Source organism: Athene noctua, chromosome 1, assembly GCF_965140245.1.
Source record: "Athene noctua chromosome 1, bAthNoc1.hap1.1, whole genome shotgun sequence".
In the NCBI taxonomy this organism is placed as follows: Eukaryota; Metazoa; Chordata; class Aves; order Strigiformes; family Strigidae; genus Athene; species Athene noctua.
The window spans coordinates 91,939,042-91,960,355 of NC_134037.1; the positions used below are offsets into that span (position 1 = coordinate 91,939,042).

Consider the following 21,314-nt stretch of genomic DNA (forward strand, 5'->3'; position numbering starts at 1 on the left):
TAAACTGTACTTTAGAGTGAAGGAGAACAAGACAACTGGTCAACTAAGAAAAACTTCTGGAATCATAGATGAACAGATTTTCAGAAGAGGCACTATAAAACAGTGCATGATATGCAATGAGAAGTAGTAACTGCAGTATGAATTTAAAAAAACAAACATGAAATTTTCTGCAATGAAACATACAGCCACCTTCATAAGAAACCAGAAATGCCCATGACTAGTACATTCTGCTGAAAGAACATTTGTTCAGAGAAATCTGGCACCTAATCAAGAGGATTGTTTAGAGTTAAGAAGTAAGTGAAAGTAACTGAAGCAATACATTTTCAAGTGTAATGGTTGCAGGCTGCTTTCCAGGCAGCCAGATCTGGTGTTTGACCACCCTTCTTATGAAGACTATTTTCCTTGTGTCTAACTGGAACATCCCTTGCTGCAGTTTGTGACCCCGCTGCACTTACCCTCCCACTGGGCACCCCTCAGAAGAGTTGGGTGCCGGCTTCCTTGTAGCTGTGTGTCAGGCAGTTAAAGTCAGAAGTTAGATCCACTTCAGCCTCCTCCTTGAGGCTGAACAACACCGTTTGTTTGCTTCTCCCTATATGTTGTATGCTTTGGAGCCAGTTTGTCCTGGTGGCTCTTAAGACTTGCTGCAATGTGTCAATGTCTTGTACTGAGTATCCCCAAACTGCATGCCCAGTGTAGTATCCCAAGTCAAGAGAGAGAGAAATGATAATTTTCTTTAACCTGTTGAGTAAACTATTGCTCATGCAGCCGTATGTGTGGTAGCTTGTGTTGCCACAAGGCCATCCTGCTGACTCATGCAAGCTATTTCTAGCAGGAACCATAGCTTGTCTTGTGCAAAGCTGCTTTCTGACCAGCTAGCCCTAGTCTGTGCTACTTTGTGGGGTCACTTTCATCCCAGTAGCAATGCTTTTGTGTTGACGGAACGTGTCAGCCTATTACCCAGCCTGTAAGGATCCCTCTGAATGACCTCCAGTTTATCAGCCACTCCTCCCAGTTTGGTGTCATCTGCAAACTTGCTGAAAGTCCTGTCATCCATCTTCAGGAAGATGCTAAGCTGTATCAATCACTATAAAGGTGCCTGAGAAGCACTGCTATTAACGGGTCACCCACTAGATGTCAAGTCTGTGACTGCTGTGCTTTAAGCCTGGTAGTCTAGCAGGTGGTCTATCTAGTCTATCACTCACCTCGTGGTCTGCTTGTCCAGTCAGTTTCTTGCTTGTTTGGTAACAAAGATGTTACGGGGGACCCATGTTGAAAGCCTTGTTAAAGTCAAAGTAAATGACTTCCACTTCTCTCCCCTCATCCACCAAACCAGTCATTTTGTTGTAGGGAGTGATTAGGCATAATTCAACCAATAGTGGCTGTTCCCCAACACTTACTTCATGTACCTAGAAGTGGCTTCCACAATGACTTGCTCCATATTCTTCTTGTGGACTGAGTAATTCTGTATGTCCAATTTGCTCTTAGCTGTCTCCAACTTCATCTTTCTCAACCCTGAAATAGTCCTTCATCTTCAGGAATGTGCAGTGGCAGAGACTCAGGAGGGCTGACAGTAGAACTTATCAGGAAGAAATGAGGCAAATGAGACAGAGTAAATCAGCCTTCCTGATATGTTTCTATTGCTAGGTCCTCCATCCACTGGGCAGCTGCCCTCGCTTTCCTTAATCATCTTCTTGCTGCCAGTGAAGCCCATAAAAGTCCTTGTGGCTTTTACCCCCACTTCCAGTTTCAAATTCAGCCCAATCTTGGCTTCCTTAATTTCATCTTGTGTGTTTTAGCCTCATCTCTGTATTTCTCCTGAGTAGCACAACTCCACTTACATTTTATTTTGAGTTAACACAGTCAGGAATTCCACATTCAGGATGTGTATGGGAAAGGTTGGGTTTATTTTAGCAGTTCACGTATTTGAGCTATTGTATACTGAATATAACTCCAGACTAAGAAAAGCTTGACCCTTTTTACAAGGATAACGAATTTTTAAGAAATAGTTTGCAGCATACACAAGAAGCTGGAAAGAGGCTTTTCCTAAAATCAGCATAAAAATTCAATGAAAAAATCATCATTGTCTGTCTTTGTTCCCAAGATGGCAAGTGATACATTATTTTCCTTGATGAAATTGTATGGAAAAAAATATTCAAGTTGAAATACAGATAAAAGCTTTAAAAAAAAGTTTGATAAATTTTATCTGTGAAGCTTAAAAAAAAAAAAGTCCAGATGATGAGCATTTGGGAGTTGCTAATAGCGGTCCTAATTTGAGTTATTTTTTTGCACCGAGAAAAAAACAGGTTTATTCCAGTACAGTTCTACGAAAGAAAAATACAATAATTGTCTATAATTTTAAGTATCTTTTTATCTTCCCTAGTAAATTCAAACATTCAGAAACTTTTAATATCAATGTTTTGTACAGAACATGTGCTGTACACGATTAAGTCAAGCAAGAGTGACCTTTTACCTGGGTCTGTGACCAGTGACCATTTTGGGACAGAGCAGGATTTCCACAGTCAGTTCCTCAGAAGGTCCTGATCAGAAGCATCTTTGTAAGGCTTCCCCCATGGAGATTTCCCAACTTGTGTGTACACTTGAAGAAAGGATTCTGTGCTTTGTAGCTATTCTGCCCTTTGATTTTTGCATTGACTCAGTGATCTATAGCCTCCGCATTGTTTTTGTTGGCTATAATTTGCTACAACATGACATTTTTCATACTTTCCTATGAAAGTATTAAGTAGCTGATGGGAGTTGTATAGACGTTTCATGAATCTTATTAAGGAAGACAGGAAAGAATGGGTGTCAAGAACACTGAGGGTTTTTTTCTCTATTTTGTGCTTTTAGAATGTTGTCAATTTTTCACTTTGTTCCTGAGGAATATTAAGGAATTAAGCTTTAAGCAATTGTTAAAGTAATAAAGCAGCAATTCAGAAGCACCCGAAGCTGAAATACTCACATGTATTGGAAAGTAGCATAAGTATAATGAAGGGCAATACTAAATGCTATAATATTGAATGTAAGAGTAGCAGTATATTAGGATACTGCATCATGTTGATAGAGTAGGTTTTTGAATCATCAGTCAGTGTTCTGGAACTGGAAATGAACAACATATGTATTAAAGCTTTCACATGATTATGAATTGAATAACTGTGCAAGAAGTAGATTATATGTATCCAGAGAAACTAGAAATATGTAACAAGCTCACTGAATTTTTCTGTCCATGATGTTTGTATTTTAAAGGGAGGCAAAAGAGAGGAAGAAATTTGAAATAATTACCAGGGAGAGAAAGAACAACCACCTGATCATTTAATGAACAATGTAATGGATTGAAAGTCTGTTGGGATACAGCTGCAAGGACATTCTGCAATTAGGTCATTTGATGATCTGTTTAAATAGCTATTGCATACTGGAACAGGAGTAAGAGATCTTCCCTGAAGTTCTGCAGAGAACCATGATATCTTTCATTTTCCTTCCTTCACTAGGTTTTCCTACTTCAAATATATATACGTTGCATTTATTAGTATTGAGATTTCATAAATGGAAATCTTAGGCCTGTTCTCCTACTTTTTATAATCAGTTTCTCTGTAGAAATTTCTGTGCACAGAGGAGCATATGCAGATTTCTGCAACTTCAAAACTCCCTGTGTTTCTTGTTTTTGAGGGGCATATTTAGATGTAGGTATCAATCATATTTTTAGGATGAAAAAAACAGTTTATGCATCTTAAAACTGTCTGACTCAGACTGTAACATAGTTAGATCTAGCAATAACTTACAGTGAAAGAACATCCTGGGAACTGCATCATTCAAGGAAATTTGGGACTTTGTTTTTACTGAGTCCTTAAAAATTTAGTTTTTCATGCACGTCTGTTTATTAATTATGAATCCTTCTGTGGTTTCTTAACAGGAGCTTTTGAGAGTTTTAATTGATAATTCATCATCTTAAAATCATATTCCAGTGTTTAGTTACTGAAATTTTTAGAAGAATCTTCAGGAATGAAAGGAGAAATATTTTCAGCAGCCAAATGGAATGTTTTGGGGAAGACAAGCTAAGAAGTAATGGAGAAAATGCCTAAGACTAATTTGAAAGATTCTCCCATTAAGTTGCTAACCATGTCAGCTTTTACCTTGTGCTACAGTACAGATGTGGATAGTACTACCTCTAACAGGTTTGACTCTGAAGTAATAGAAATTAGTGAATTACAGACATTTGTTTCATGGATATTTTTCTAAAATAAGCATGTTAGAGTATTTATAAGGGAATTCTGAAAGCAATTTAAACTGGCAGTAGCAGTTCCAGTAGGCTTATTAATTACTCCTGATCACATAAGTAATTTTAGTATGTAGCAATCGGTGTACTTCTTGGGCTACAGCATATTCAAACACCAAATTCTTGTAGTTTAAACCAGAAGATACTGTTCAATCTGACCTCCAGTTTAAAATGACAAATGTAACTTTAGCCAGGGAAACTCAATTGAAAAGAGTAACAGCAAGATGATCCGTATGCAACAGCCGTTGACAATACTGAAATGCAGTACACACCTTAAACTAAACTTTTTTATTCTTACCAAAAGAAACTTTAAGTTGAAATTCAGACTTTAAGATGAAAATGGGCATTTAGGCTAGTCATTTTCAGGATACATAATAAAATCAAGTGTACTGGGTAAAGAATTGCTTGTATATGACTTCGGTTTTTGTCTTCAGAATATTTGTAACGTTGAGAAGCAAAGATCCTTCTTGTACTTGTTGATGACTTTGCTGGTTTGGATGCCTTGAGGTCAAACTGTCCTGCTCCATGCTTACAGTGAGTGTCCCAAGATACCTTTTTAGAAATTGGTTATGTAAGAGTAAAAAATACCAACTTAAGTCAAACTGCGTACCATAGAAACTCACATCTGCTTGGTGAAATATTAAGATTATTGGTTTAAAATCAAACTATCTATTCTGTCTTGCAGAGTTTCTCTTTCCAAACAGGCAGTTTTCACAGGTTTCCTGAATTACAACAAACCTTTCCAAATACCCACCTAGACCCTGGAAAGATCCTGTTCTCTTTCTCACATCTGTGGCTTGTCTGTTCACCTGTTCTCTGCTTTCTCAGGGGTCTCGTATGCGTTGGGATCCCAGCTTGCTGTGTGTGTCTGCCTGCCTGCTGTCTCTTCTCGGGACTGCAACAGCTTCCCCTGGCTGGATATAGTTAGCTGCCTCCAGGGAAAGGGGCACTTCTCCCTTCTTTTGTAAGATTTCACCTGAAAGAGTTCAACAGGCTGGACAAAGTAAAGAGGCAACCATTGTACTGGCTATTCCACCATACTCAGTGTTTATCTAAGCGGAGTAAAACATACTTAACACTGAGTGCTGAAAGTGTGCCCCTGAGTACAGTGCGCTGCTATAGGGATACTCACACACTCTGAAATACCTTACTTGCATACAGGAAGGGGGTAGCTGTCTTAATGAGCACTTGACAGGTTAATTCGTGGTGTGTTGTCTCTTTCTCTGACGCGTCTGTATGGGGAAACTGGCAGAACTCCCCAGCAGCCAGCGGTCTGCCTTGGATTGCTGTGGTAGCCCCACAGACCTTCAACTTATGGTTCACCACAGGGTAGTTGCTTTGTGGTGAACCATAGGAAGTCTGACTTGAGACTGTCACCAGCTGCTGTTCCCAGTGCTGGTACAGCTCCAGAGGCGGGAGGGAGGCAGAGCTAACACAGGGTGGTACATCTAGTAAGGCCAAGACAATGAAGTAAATCTAAAAATCAGGTATTTAAAATAAATTAAAACTGTTTCTATTGTGTTGTGTTTTGGTTTTTTTTTTTTTCCTCTAAGGCTTTATAATAGCTCACTCCAAATGTTGTATTTCTGGAGGAAAGTTTCCTTTCATGAGGAGTCATCATCTTCAGCAAGGCTGAATTTTCCCTGGGGCTGTTAAATAGGAGATGAACCCCTGACCAGTTTCTCCTGCGGTGAGGACTTGTGTTCTCTTTCAGTTGGGCGTAGTCAGCCATTCTGGTTCTCCTGCCCTGTCATCTACCATACTGTATCAAAATGCATACTTACCAGCTGGTTTGGGTTGACAGCTTCATTTTTATTGAAATTTAATTGATATGACTAGACAGGAATATTGAATTTCAGAAGGTAACATATCGTCACATAAACTTGTACTGCAGTCATATGCTCATGGATAGTTCTTTCACTTTGTTTTACCCACAGTACATATTAAGAATGGCTTATTTATTCTTTGTGAGTTGTAGTACTCAAGTGTAGGAGTTAAATAGATTTATCAGTGTGGCTAATAATACACACAGGCTGGGTTTGGGTTTTGTTTGGGGTTTTTTCGTGTTTTGTTTTGTTTTTTTTTTTTGTTTTGTTGTGGGGTCTTGTTTTCTTAATTACTTTACCATGATATGTGCCTGTCTCAGTGGCTCAGACTGCATTAGGTGTTAGATAAATTTGAAATCAAAAAACTTTCCTGTCTAATTTATACAGAAAGTAAGCAATAGATACCAACAAATGTGTAATTCCAAAGAATCAATGAAAACGACTAGCATGGAGGCTAGCATTGGAAAGGTAGTATTGTCAAGATTTTTATTTGGTATCTTAGCAGGAGCTTAACAAGGATCTAAGGATAATGACACTGTGGGACAGTCTAGTAATCTGAGGGTGGCAGCTGCATTTCATTTTGGAAGGGAGAGTGTCCATTTGTCCTTCAGTCTCGCTGTTCAACTGTCATCTTACTTCTCTGTTTTTTTTAGATTATGGTCACAGTGAGACAGGATTAACATATCCAAATAATTATACTACTTGAATATTCACCACTTGATTATTAAGCAGTGAATAAATACAGGTCAATTTAAAGCATAGGTTGTTTTTTCAGGGCACTGCCTTAGGTGGTGATGTTAGATGTGCACTCTATTTATTTTGCTTTTCTTTTTCTGACTTGCTCTATATGTACTCTTCAGTACTGTGAACACATTTCAGGGAAATTAAGGTCAAATAATACTATTTCAGAGCTCTCCTGTTGGGTGGTTGGTTTTTTTTTTTGTGAATCAGTGCAAGAACTTTACCAATCATAACGAGCTTGTGCTGTTAGGAAAAGACTTCTACATGTATTTGGAACTCTTTTTTTAGAACTGGAAAAGTTCATTCTACCTTGTAAGGCAACTTCAGTGTTTAGTGTATAAAGAAATGTCTTACTGGTTATTTTTCTTACAATTCTCTAACAGGAGAAAAGATCCCTTTAAATGGAGTGGGTGTGTGGATTTAGAAGGTAAAGGTGTAACAGATCTAGAACCTGCAAGCTAAAGCTACTTGATAACCTTCCATGATTAAATGTCTGACTTGGTAGATGAGGAGGAAGCAGTGGACAATTATACTGAGTAAGATTTTTGGTACTGTCTCCAGTAAGATCCTCACAGAGAAACTGAGGAGATACGGGCTGGTTGAGCAGACAGTGAGGCGAAAACTGGCTGAATGGTCAAGTCCAGAGGGTGGTGATCAGCAGTACAAATCCTAGTTGCAGGCTGGTTACTAGTGGTGTACTCCAGGGGTCAGTACTAGGTCTAGTCCTATCAACATCTCCATTAATGAGCTGGATGGTGGGGCAAAGTGTACCCTCAGCACATTTTCTGATGACATAGAACTCTGTGAAGTGGCTGATACACCAGAGGGTCATGCTGCCACCCAGAAGGACCTCAACAGACTGGAGAAATGAGCTGTCAGGAACCTCATGAAGTTCACCAAAGAGGAGTGCCAAGTCCTGGATCTGAGGAGGAAAAAGCACATGTAGGGCCACCCATCTGGAAGGCAGTTTGGCAGAAAAAGCTCTAGCTGTCCTGGTGGGCACCAAGTTGACTGTGAGCCAGCAATATGACCTTGTGGCAAAGAAGGCTCATGGTGTCCTGGGCTGCATGAGAAGGAGTGTTGCCAGCAGGCGAAGGGAGGTGATCCTTCCCCTTTACACAGACCTGATTGTACTGTGTCCAGATTTGGGCTCCTCAGTACAAGAAAGATGTGGATGTACTGGAGCATGTCCTGCAAAGGGCACAAAGATGATCAAGGACTGGAGCATTTCTTCTGTGAGGAAAGGCTTGAGAGTGCTGGGACTGTTGAGCCTGGAGGACAGAAGGCTCAGGGGGGATCTCTAATGTATATAAATACCTGAAGCAAGGGGGTTAAAGAAGATGGAGCCAGGCTATTTTCAGTGGTGTCCAGTGGCAGGACAACAAGCAGTGGGCACAATCTAAAACACAGGAGGCTCGTTTTGAACATCAGGAAACACTTTTTCATTCTGAGGGTGACTGAGCACTGTCACAGGTTGCCAAAAGAGGTGATGGAGTCTCCATCCTTAGAGATACTCAAAAGCCATCTAGATGTGATCCTGAGCAGCCTGCTCAGGAAGGCCCTGCTTGAGCAGGGATGTTGGACTAGATGACCCGCAGAGATCCTGTCCTGTCTCAACTACTCGGGGATTCTATGAACTAGGACGCTGCAATTCCATTAAAAACCTTTTTTTAAAATAAAGTTATAAATGGGCTTTTTAGAATAGTATTGAACTGTGTCACAGCTTGTAATGTATTTTTTTTATTTGAAGGTTTTTGTCAAATTGAAGATATTTTTATTATTTTGTAAAACTGGGGCTTAAATTATTAAGGTTTGAATTTGGAGCTTGTGTGTTTCTGCCTTCCTGATTTAAGTTAAATAGAATAGTACCACTTGTCAACCTCTGTAAACATGTTGTGTGCTCCAAATAAAACTTTGGCTTGTATGGTAGTATTTTAGCAGTGCACACCCCTGCCTTAGACACAAAACTGTTGACTGTGTTTTATGGAAGAAAAAATAAATTTTCTTTAAAAAAACAAGCCTACTTGCAAGGGCTTTCATTCCCTCTTCCACAACTTTGAGCTTCTGTATAAACCTTTGAGGAAGAGGATCTATAATATCTATTGCTTGGCTGAAAAAGATGTAGTGTTTACTGCAAGGGAAATTTACTGGGGTGGGCTCATAATGGAGTGTAAGACAGGAAGGCACTGCTTGGATCATGCTGTTCTTTGAACATAAAGACTAATCATTGCTGTCAGTAGTACTACTTTTAAAATAAAGCCTCAAGGGATTTGCTTCTTTCAAAGAATTGTAGACTAATAGAAATAACATCCAGTTCAGCAATTGTGATAATCATGAACCAAATGTTTGAATTTCATCTTCTGTTTCCTTAGAATGCTCCATCTTAGTGTCTTCAACTTGCAAGTGTTCTATTATATAAAAAAATTAATGATACATTCTGCAATAAATGATAGCTTTAATAGTGGTGTAACAATACTATGGTATTGTATAATCATAACTTCCATATATTTTTGAAAGGTTATTGCAATCTTCTGCCCTCAAACCTTGGTGAATGAAGATATAATTACTAATCCTTAGAGTGTGGCTTGATTTTTCATACTACCATACTAATTTGGAAGAAAAGGTCTCTTGGTAGTGTGTTTCACCTTGTATACAACATTCATTAGCATATACTTCCCTTTCATCCTGGCCAGATTTTAATTTCGAAGTCCAATTGAGACATTCTTGTCTTGTTTCAGAATGTAGAAGAAGTAACCATGAAATCTTGTCTGAAGAAATCCAGTCTCTAAAACAAAATGCTTGAAAATACAGATGAAAAGTTTCTCTGCATATATTTATATTTTGAGGGGAAAAAAAGGTCTAACAAAAGTTGACATCCAAAATTAATTTCTCCAAGTAATTTTGTTACAAATAAATATGGAATAAGGATAAGCTTCTTATTTTGTTATTCTGCTTTTGGAGTTTTGTATCTCACTCCCGGCTGCTTTCCATCAGTGTCCTACTTTGCCTCAGAAATCTTTTGGTATTTTTCTGGTTCACTGAAAGTGCTGTAGAGTTTAACATTTTGACTGTGTGGAAATCCTGATGTGCACTTAACTTTTTCTTAATATAATGATAGCTGCTTTAAATTCAAAAAGATGAAAGATACCATAAAGCTTTTTAGGCTGATCTGTACTGCCCCATGAAGTGCTTAATCCTTTAATTTATGGAACTAATTTAAAGCTAAGGAAATCTTGCAGAAGTACAGTATTTCTATTTCTAAAAATGCTTTTCACGGCACACTACCTTGCTATAACAAGAACTTCAGCAGGATAGAAATAATGTTTTATTGTTTTCTAGACACAATTTGTAACTGCCTTCCCTAAAGCTGTGTATTGAGGAAGGTGTGCAAATCAAGTTCAGCTCACTTTTTTCATGCGCAGTTCACAGTATAACTTTAAAGCAAGTAGTCATCTGCCACTTGTCTGTGTTGCAATATTTGGAGACTGACAAAGCTGCTACTTGATTTAATGAGGGCACTTGAGCTTCTATCCCTGAAGTAAAAGACCTTCAAAAAGTAGCTTTGTAGAAGAGCTGTAAAGAGCTTAAAGCTGCCCCTTCAAACAGCAGTAGGAGCTGTTTAAACCATCTGACAGTTAATGCTGGGTGCTTCCAGTATGGAGTTTCTTCCCTCTGCTGGTTGAACAGCTCCAGCTCCTCTTCGCCTCCTTTCCAACTGCCTGTTCAGATCAACCTCTTCCAACCCCTTCACCAATGTCTCTTCTACACTGCAGCTTTTACCTTCTCCCATACTCTTCCATACAAATTGTGGCACAAAGTTAATAAATATAATTGACTGTATATTTCTTCTTCCTACTTTTAGCCTACTTAAAACAACAGTCCTTTTCATAGCAAAGGTTTTGTACAGTGTCTAGCAGCACTGCAGCATACTCTTAGCTTTGGCATGGTTATTAGCATGGTTTAGTATAAAAATTACTCATAATATTAAAAAAATGAGCAATGGGTTAAGCTTTTCCTTTCCTACAGTATTTTGTCGTTGCATTGTACTCTATTTTCCCATATCTCTATCAAAGAAAAGCCCCCCAAACTTTGTTTGTTGTCAGTACTGTATTTTTCCTCCTCATTTTTTCTCAAATGTGTAACAATATTTTAACTTCTTTCTGTTTTATACTGTGATAGAGTACTACTATATGTAGTCAAATACAGTGGTACACCTGATCTTTGAAAGGGTTGAAGATTGTACTGGGCTGTTTGGATTAGATTAGGTTCTGGTAGGTGTAATCCTGATACATTCTAGCCTTTTTTGAATGTGTCAAAAGTATGAACTTGTTGCATTGTGGTTGATAGGGAATCTGGGGAAGATGATCCAGGCCACCAGACGTCTGAATTGCCTTTGCATATATTCAGGCCTGTCCATAGCATTATGTCAGCATGGGGAAATCGGGTTCATAGTTTAGATGCTTCAGCTGAATGCCTCAAGTTGGGTGTGTTGAGGTGGTACAAAACTCCTAGTCATTGTTACACAAGCTTGTGTTTCATTTTGTTTTCCTGACTCCTTCTGCATCTTCCATGGCACCTGTATTAGGCAAAGAAAGATAAACAGTATGTAGATAACAGTATGTAAACATAGGATGATTGTCTACCAGCTCTTTTAAAAAGGCAAAATAGTATTGAATTACAGAAACAAAACCAACTGGACGAACAAAAAACCCCAATAACAAAACCCCACTTTTTCTACTTTTCTGTCTCAGGTCACTAGTTAATGGCAATACTTGGATACTGGCTTTACTCCTCCTTACACCTTACCTTTTAGGAGATTTTTCCTGTATTTCAAACTCTCATTCTTTGACTGGAACTGGCAACAAGTTTAAAAGCTCTCAGGTAGAGGTGCTAGAAGATTACATAAGCTTGGGCAACCAGAATAAAAAAACAAAAAAGATCAACTGGCTTTCAGCCCTGGCAAGAAATGCCAGTATTACTTCGCTTCTCTAATTTTCTTGAAGAAAACCAAGTTGATATTGCTGTGAAATGTGATGGTTTTTCTCCTTAATAGTAAAGCCTGGGGATGAAATACAAAGAATTCCGAGTTAAAGGGCTTGGTTTGCAAGTTAGAAGCAACCAAAATATGATTTCAAAGGGAAATGGTAAATAGTGTCAATTATATTTCATCATTAGAAACTTTGACCAAGCCAGAGACTCTTGATGCTATCTTATTTTGTTGGTTTAGGGGTTTTTTTCCCCTCTATATAGTCTTTCAACACAATGTACTTCTTATTTTAAAACTTCGGGAAATATCCATGACACTTGTGGTTGGGTTTTAAAGAAAACTAGACACATACATCTGAAATGTGCCTGAAGTCAGGAGTTGAAGGGCAATATGGTGAATAGGCCTAGTGACTGGGTGGCAAACAGTATAAATACTCTTTTTAAGCCTTTTTTAGGAGTGGAATAGGCCAGTGCTGCTTTAAAAAAAAAAGAATCTCTTGGTTCCAATTATGATCACATAGATGGAAACAATTCACTTTTTTGAAATAATTTGCAAAACAAAGCAACTTACATGGACTATCCCGGCCTGAAGAAGAGGTAGGGATTCTATAATAGGCAAATGTGTAGAGTACTGCATAGGTCTCTTGATAATATGCAGCAGACACATAAAACATTGGGAATGGTGATGGGGCAAACCTTTCAAGATGAAAAGGGATTAGTGCACTGAGTAGACAAAATAAAAAGAAACTAGCAAAATGAAGAAAAATGGGGGAAAAGTATATCTGAACTGCTAAATCAAAATAAACCTGATAAATTGCAGTGAAGAAAAAGACCTAAGTTCTGTTCACAGAAATACATATATATATTTTATATAATGTAAAAATGACTCAGTCTACCTCAAGATAGGAGAAACAGATGAACCTTCTGCTCCAGAAAGGTTGAAATGAGCCTTTTGAAATGAAATCTGAATCCAAGATGCCTCTTGCTGTCAACAGTGTTTCATGTTTAACTTTTCTGATTAAAATATGTGCAAATCTCAAATAGAGTATACCCAGGCACTTGAGAAACAGTCCAGCCAGAGCAGTCCAACTGCTTACAGGCATCCTGGGGTTCCTGCCTTAGAGGTGGCTGCCACTTCCAGAGGGCGGTTGATCTTCTGGAGTAGATTATAAGATCTACAGTTACAAGTGCCTTCATTCTGCCTCCCTTTTCTCTCATATTTTACAATTGCCTGTTTGTTGGATCTGAGAGGATAATTAAGTAATTTAAAAGATTAATTGGTTTCATAACTGAATTTGCATTCCAGGGATTCTGAAATTGCAGGAAACTATTCATGCAAAAAATGCCTTTGTGTTAATTCTAAATAGCTCTATAAATATGAGACCTGATTAGTTTTATGACTGTGGTCTTTAAACAAGTAACTTATCTGTCTCAACGTGATTAATTATTTTAAACATTTAGGGTGAGATTGATTGTCAAAAGTGATTAAGATGTTTTTATCTAATGTTCTTCAGTACAGAATTTACAATTTAATTAAGATGTTGCTATCCAGCTGTCTTATGTGGAAGAAAATATTCTCTTTGTATACTTGTTTAACAGTAGTTATTGGTAATAGATCTATTAAAGGGTTACACTGTAGCACAGACAAAAAAGATTAGTAGTTTTTTTGTGTTTAAACAAGATTATATAAACAAACTCCTATGTTCCTTGTCATAGAGCTTAGACCAGTAATTTCATGTGTGTGTCTTTATGTTCATAGATCTCAAGGTTCAGATTGTGATAGTATGCAATAATGGATGTCACTTTGTGGTTCAGTGTAACCCTCTAATTTTCTTCTGGCATAGCAGGATTTTGGAAATTGTGGGGGGTAGTACATAAACAAATGTCACTTGCCTTTCCCTCAGATCCTGACTTTTTAAAAATACAGCATGTGTGTTTTTATTTTGGCTTTATCCTAGAAGGCATTAAGTAATTACAGAGACATCATTGCTTTGTTGTAGATTGATAAGGCTGTGGAAATGTTAGTTCATAAAATACTGATTTAATTTATTATATTCAGCTTTCTCATGGATGCTTCTGTTAATTTGTATCTGTTGTTCATGAGATTGGTTCATATTTAAACTGAATTCCTCATATAACTGTTTATAGTTGGAATGTTTCCAGGAATTTCTTTGGGGTAAAATCTTGTGGTTTATTAAAAACACACTAGATGACAGTTTCTAAACTTGGGATAAATAATTTGATTTCCTTTTAAGTGTCAAACATATTTTCTTAGAATTTCAGATTCCATGAACTTGACTTATCTCAGCTTCCTTAAATTTAATTTTACTTTTTGTTCTGTTTTGTTTGTAGGTAGTCTCCCCACTTTCCTGGTTGCACGGTGGGACTTCTCCCACTGCTGCTGATGCCCTGGATGGTCTCCTTGCAGGAGGAGCAGCCTTAGGCGTTCTGCAGGTGAGTAGAGGACATTGAGATGGAGGCCTGGACAGTAGTGCCTGTTCTTCTTCTGTTCTTCCCAGGCAACATGCGAATTCCCCTCAACCTTGAACTATATGGCATGCGTTTCCCTCCAGGTTACAGGCATCATAGAGGTCTTTTGACATAGGTTTTCATCTAGAGAAAAACTAATATCCTCCCAGTTATGTGGTTATCAAGACTGTGCCTTTCTGCAGCTCCTGGTTAATCTGTTAACTGCTTTCTTCTCTTTGTACTGAGAAAGAAGCATCTATTCCCTTGTGTGTCTCAGTCTCTGTGGTTCCTTCCTTCCATTAGGAATTTTGGTCACAAAACTAAAAGACCACTGTGTTACAGATTGTGGCTTGAATATATTTTGTCCTTCCTCTGTTTCTTCCTGTTGGTCAATCTGGCTCTGACAAAGTCCTGCTTTGTTAGTAGAAGTTAGCAGAGAGCTACAGGACTACTAAGAATGGGAGAGAGAAGAACAGAGAAAGCCTTATAGCTTGCTTTTTTAAAAATAAAATAATTTATAGTACTTTATAGGGCTCCTGTAACACGTACATTTTTGGAGGTGGTTAGCTAAAAGAAAATCAGAGGTTGGAAGCAATCTATTTAGTTCTACCCCTTTTTTCAAGACCAGTTTCTTATCTTGTGTCTGAAGGAGTTCAACACAGTACTTACTCATTGATCGTGAAGCTTTTCTTGTAAGTTGGAAGTGGTGCTTCATTCAACAAGTTAGACAAGCTTTTTCAAATAAACAAGTTTTCTCTTTCCTAAAATGTTGCGATTGAAAGTCACCTTCACACTGAGTGTGACTTGGTTAGCTAGTAGCTCCATTTAGTATTTACATAATGCTGTCTTTAAAATAAACCACTACAGTTCAAAAGCTATATAGTAGCTGTTAGTAGTAAATGAGCACGTGAGAGGTTCATATACTCAAGATTTAGCAACAATAATCTGTTAAAGCCTTTAGTAAGTGGGTCCTTCTGTTTGTGGATCAGCACTTGATGATAATTTGTGGAGTCTGCAAAGATTCCTAAATGAGAGTCTGAAGAAGGTGGCAGTAAGAGGACCGTTGCCATTCCTTAGCATCTTCCACCAATATTTAAATGTAGCATCTCATGTCCACAAAAAACACTTGAGCAAGCAAAGTACAACAAGAGAACACTTTTGAAATAAACTTACTTTGAGGTAGAGGAGGCTTCCAGGGTTTCAGTGTGAGTTACAATTATTTTATTTTACTTCATACAAAGATTGAATATTTCAGGCTTTTTAGGAGTAGTTTATGATAATCTCTGTTATTTCGTTGAATCAAGTAGTACTCAATTTTTTGAGTACTCAGTATTTGATTTGAGTACTATTTGATGAAATTCCATGTTATATACAAGGCTGTGGTCAGTTAAAGTAGACTTAGGGAATCCTTTCTCAGGACAATGTAAATAAAGTTATGTTAAATTCAGATTAAAAACAAATGCATTGTTTACAAATAGACATTAACCTTATTTGTGTTAATTTGGAGCTTTCCTTGTTTCAAGCTGTAATTGATATGAAAACTTTGAAGGAATTTTGCCTGAATTTCTTGAGGCTTTTTATGGCTGGCATTTCTTCATCTCTAACTCTGTCTTGGCCTTGATGGTAGATTACTTCTTGTCATCCTTTACTTCTTGTCAGTACTTAATTTTGATACAAAAAATCCTTCCAGAAAAAGAATATCATTTAACATGTACTGTTTGGACTGTTCCATCCAGAATTAAGTAATATATTAGTGTCATTGTATCAATATGTTAGAAAATACTGTCGGTTAAAAAAAAAAAAAACCACGTTACTGGTATCATCTAGGGTGGTAAATCATAACACATACTATTTGGAGATGCTTGTGTCTTGTTTTTTTAGTTGTTTATTTAGAGAACAGTAGCACTGTTGTATGACAATGAGTGGTGGTGTTACATTCTAAGCATTGGCTGATAATATTTTTACATTTTTATGTTTGGTTTATGCGTTTGATCAAAATAGTCTCTCAATACAAGTAAGAAACTAGAAGTTATCTGTACTCAAATTATTGTCATCCTTTTCATCAGTCTTTTGGTTGATACATGTGTACGTGATCTGTTATTGAGTCAGAGACATTCAGTAATGTCACAAGAGTAGATACAAGCTGAAAGACAGAATTTAGATGTAGTATCTAAGTTCATTTTGTTGATGACCTTATTTAATACCTGCATGATACCCACCAAATACGTGAAAGAAATCCCTGGTACTTAGGTATATGTTACTACCAACTCTAGATAACTGAATTACATTTTAGAAAGGCATAAGATTTGAGGGGGGAAAAATGCCCTTATCTGTTATAACTGACATGGACAATGCACAAACACCACATCCACATAGTCAATGTAGCTATTTGGTGTTCATGAAAGGAATCCTCTCAGCATCTGTCTGATGTGAAGATTTTTGGAATTTCATTGCACAGTTATGTCCCCTTCACTCTGGAAAGATCTTTGCAGTATGAAGCTGCATATTACATATTTATCACAAAAATATCTTGTTTTTTACTATTAGACTGAATACTGAAAATTGTATGAGAATTACCTTTGCAGATACTTTCAAGCCTCCTGTAAAAAACATGATCAGAGAGAGAAACAAGTAGGTGTAGTGCTTACAGTTATCGGCAGCACTGACTCCTCAGGGAGTGACAGGAGCTGTTTCTGTTGCAGGGAAATTGATAGTGGGCAGGTGGCCAAAACTGCTTTGGCTTGCCAAGACACCACTGAGGACCAGGATGCTGACCGAATCCAGCTTGGGATTGTTCCGGATGTAAGCGAGCGAGCAGTCCTGCCAGGCTTCCCTCTACTCCATGCGGTGCCGTTGTGCTGTCTGCCCGCAGCGGTGGGGCGGGTGGTCTGACTCCTGCCCTGGCGCTACCTTCAGGCAGAGATCTGTCCTGTGGTGGTAATTCTCTTCTGTTTACTCTGCCTAGCATTAAGGGAGGATTTCAGTGTTTACTGTGCCTGTGAATAAAAGCCATTTACACAGTATGATATTCCTTCTCAACTTGATCACTTCCTCCACTCCTTTAAAGTTCTCTGAAACTAGGTTTTTGCACATCTGATGGTAAATTTTGTTGGTAGCACAAGAGCTTTTGTGGTTGATTCTACCTTCAGGCAGAGTTGTATCAGTCTCTTCAGTTGCTCAGTAGAACAGTGTCCCTGGACTGTTTGATATTCTAGTAAACTCTGCATATTTTATAACAATATCATCATAAAAAATCTCAGCAGAACTTGATTTGGATAATGTTTCTCCTGTATGTGCTTTTATGCACAAAGCAGGCAAGTTCATCACGTGTTTTTTCCTGGCAATAACATTTAACAGAGAAAGCATATGCTTGGAGCAGGTGTGCTAAAAGAAGCTGAAGGTTGCTCTGAGGGTCACATAGGCCTTGACCCACTTGCAGTTTCATTTTGCTGTGTTCTTGATTGACTGCTTCCAGCATGTCCCTCCCACACCACACTCTGTGGCAAGCTGATCAACACATTGGCTGTTCTTCATTAGCATGGTTGATTCTGTAAATGTAGCTACCTTCTTAAAAAGAAAAGGCTTTTTTCTACATCTTTTATTTCTTAATTTCATGTGTCTTCTGTGATGCTATTTGTCCTGAGAGGAGGTTAAGCTCAGTTCATGAGAGGAATGCTTGTGGTGAATGCAAACGATTCTTGCTATGCAGCATTGCCTGTTTGAAGATTTGAATTTTTCTTAGTCTTTGCCATGTTTTGCAATCCTGCTGTACCTCATGATGTATCAAACGTAATTAACTCTTGCCAGATTTGTTCTACCTCTGAGTAACTCATGTCTTCAGACAATTTCTTGTTCATGTACTTGTAGCTTGCCCCGGTGATGCCCCCTGAGAGATTATTCCTGAGGGAGGTATTCTTTACTACCTCTTTAGACACAATGCAATGGCAAGCACCTTTACTTTTCAGTTTGATCTTGACGTGTGTGTTTCTCATACAAGTTTGTGGTGATGCAGAGAATTAGAATAGGACTGAAGAGATTTGGATACTCTAGGAATATATATTTCCAACTGACGGTAACTTGGTTTTTCTGAAGATACGGGTCTAGTAGCTCTTTCTTCTCCAGTATTTGTTTCCACTGACACTTTGTTTACAGTTAATAATGACAGAACAAAAATTCACTGATGCATTTTATAACTGGTAGTAGTAGTAGTAGCAGATGTACTAACAATACTTTACCAAATTCATTTTAGTAAGTGGCTTTTCCAGGATAGCATAATGTTGTATACCTAAACTATATATCCATATATGTATGTTGTTCATGTAAACTATACCTATAGACCTGTCTGACCAAAATATCATCATATGATGTAGCACTGGTTCATAACCCTGATGTATCAGCCACTTTCTGAAAGTGTTTCTTTTTTATAATGTGAACTTCAGGGACATAAGAGGCTACTGATGTAGAATACAGGAACTGCTTATGTGTTTGAGTGGAAAGAAAGGGGTCGTCTTAGGATAGGAAGTGTAGTTTATTTTTTGTGGCTTTTGCCTTATTTGTGTGGAAATCTTCTTACCATTTAAAATCTCAAAGAATACAGCTAGGTAGTTCATTGCTCCTCTGTTGTTTCAAAGATCAACTTTGTATCATCTCAAATATTATGCATAGTTCAGTGTGATCAGAAATATATAAAGCAAAACAGTATGCTTTGTGATGAGAAAAGAGGTTTGGGGTTTTTCTCCCCAACGTTCGTTTAACAGTCTTTGAAATAATAATAATATAGCAATTACTTTTTTTTCCTGTAATCAATTATATTTAACTTTATTGTAAAGTTATCTTAAGCCAGACTTTATTATGTGTAGTGAAGTTGCTGTATAGTGACTGTGAAGAGACTATATATCCAGGACTAAATAAACTTATCTTATAAACTATGGACACTTCCAAATGTCTGAAGTGTATGTTTGTATAAACAAATTGAGAGTTTTATTCATTAACATTTGTCTCAAAACAAGATTTAATAATCTTTTTTACCTTCTCCCCACTTTGAAATATAGAATAGGGTATTAAGTATTGTTAGTATATCTTAATATTTGTTTACATCTTGAATTTGTAGAATATTTTTCCAGGTACATTTCTAATTATGTTTTCTTTTGCTCTTTACTTCTGAATAAGTGTTACTGGCTATACATAAGAATGTTAAAGAACTGTAAAGCTTTGCTTTTTATCATTAATAAGAAAAATTATTGTATAAAAAAATAGTAAACATTAATTTTAGAGCACAAGGAAAATAATTTAAGGGCACAATTAAAATCTGAGGTTAAATTTTAAAAAATCATGTTTAATCTGAATAAGCTTTTAAGAATACTTTTTCTGCTGCACTGCTTTTGTTTGCTATTCATGAAGAATGGGGAGGGGAACTATCTTGTTTGAAAATCTTGTTCTGAAAATTTCAATTTAATTTCATGTTAAGATGATCACTTGTGGTAATAGCTTGGAAATTTAGTTCAAGTATGCTGATTTCAGTTGTTCCCATATATATATATATACACACATATATAGAAGAACTCTAGTTGAACTGTATCTAAATTATGTTTACAGCCTCTGTTACTGGAAACAGCAAAGTTAGAAATTGCATACACATGGTGTAATATCCTGCCAGTTATTTGGGCTCCATGTAGTCATTCTGGTGTTTTCTTGTTTAATATTCCAGAAGGTATTTCCTATCCTTTTCTTTTCTAATAAAAACTCAAGTTTTTACTATCTAATAGTTGGACAGAGCCTTGTTAGTCATCATTCTTGTCTATTGTGTTTATATTTTTTCCAGTAAAAATTGCTGTATCTTGTACTTCATTGGATTACGCATTTTGTTTCTGTATTCATAAGTGTGTGTAGTTACTTCAATTATCTCATGCCTGGTACAGTAACTAAACATGTATTTTAATGGGGAGGATGCATTTAGTCTTTAAGTAGTCTCTTTCCTTTTCAGTGCTGCAAATTTGTTTTCTTGAAATCTGATGTAATTATGTTGAAAGCCTGCCTTTTCTTTTTTAACAAGAAGTACTTCTAAGCATCTTATTTATGAGCACTGTCTCCCTATTATTTTTTTCTTAGTACATATTTTCTTGAGTCAGTAATGGTGAATCTTCATTTCTGGCAGGTTTGGTCTGGAAGCAACAATAGGAAACTACAATGCTTAAAGAAAAAAAAAAAATACAGCAGACAGCAAAGGACGCAATTTTTATCTTAGTGTTTGGTGCAAGCTAGGAGTGTAAATTTACAGTGTATTATTCCTTAGGGTGTGACTGCCTGTATGTGCTCCTCTCATATGGTCACTGTGGGCTAGTTTGTGATGTTTAGAGGTAAACTCCTTACAATTAACTTGCTTTTACTTTTTCTTCAGAGCACAGTCTTTATTCCACCACTGGTGGAATACCTCAAGAACAGTAAGTAGTCTTAACACCTTGGTTTTGTTTATAGTAGTTATGGCTTTGTTCCTGTCGATAAAGAGTTCATTGGGATTTCATCTCATGTCACTCTGTGCTGTTCTTTGAAAATATCTCTGTACGAAACCTGAGTTCTCACTGTCATTTTGCTGATGTTTTGATGAGGCAAGAAAAGATCTCCTTTTAATAATTTATATTCTCAAATGGCAAAGTTTAGACTTGATAATTCTCATAATTATTACTTAAAATATGGTTTAGCCTATTAACAGCATGCTCTTCTACCTTCTAATCTTTTCTGCCTATTTTTCCCCATATTGTTGGGTAGGTGTGAGAAATCTGTCTTCACTGAAAAGTGTGTGGGGTCGATTGGTTTATTTGAAGGTGAATGTGAAGCTTAGAAGCCAAAAAAGCCTGCCAAAACCCGTGTTGCTTCCCATAAAAGTTATATGGAAAGTAGTTTCATCCTGCATCACGCTCTCTCCGATGTATTCTTCTGCTCTTAATGTTCAGTATCTGAATGTCTTTGGTTCAGTAACTAATAGATGCAATGACACTTTCTTTGCTGTTTTCACTGAGAGATCT

At 37.3% G+C, this 21,314-nt stretch overlaps 1 protein-coding gene across 3 annotated transcripts in view; it reads left to right on the plus strand.

Annotated features, from left to right (window-relative positions):
- The window catches only part of CRIM1 (cysteine rich transmembrane BMP regulator 1), a 196,529-nt gene that overhangs the window by 44,289 nt on the left and 130,926 nt on the right, over window positions 1-21,314 (plus strand). The gene's annotated exons all lie outside the window — the stretch shown is intronic.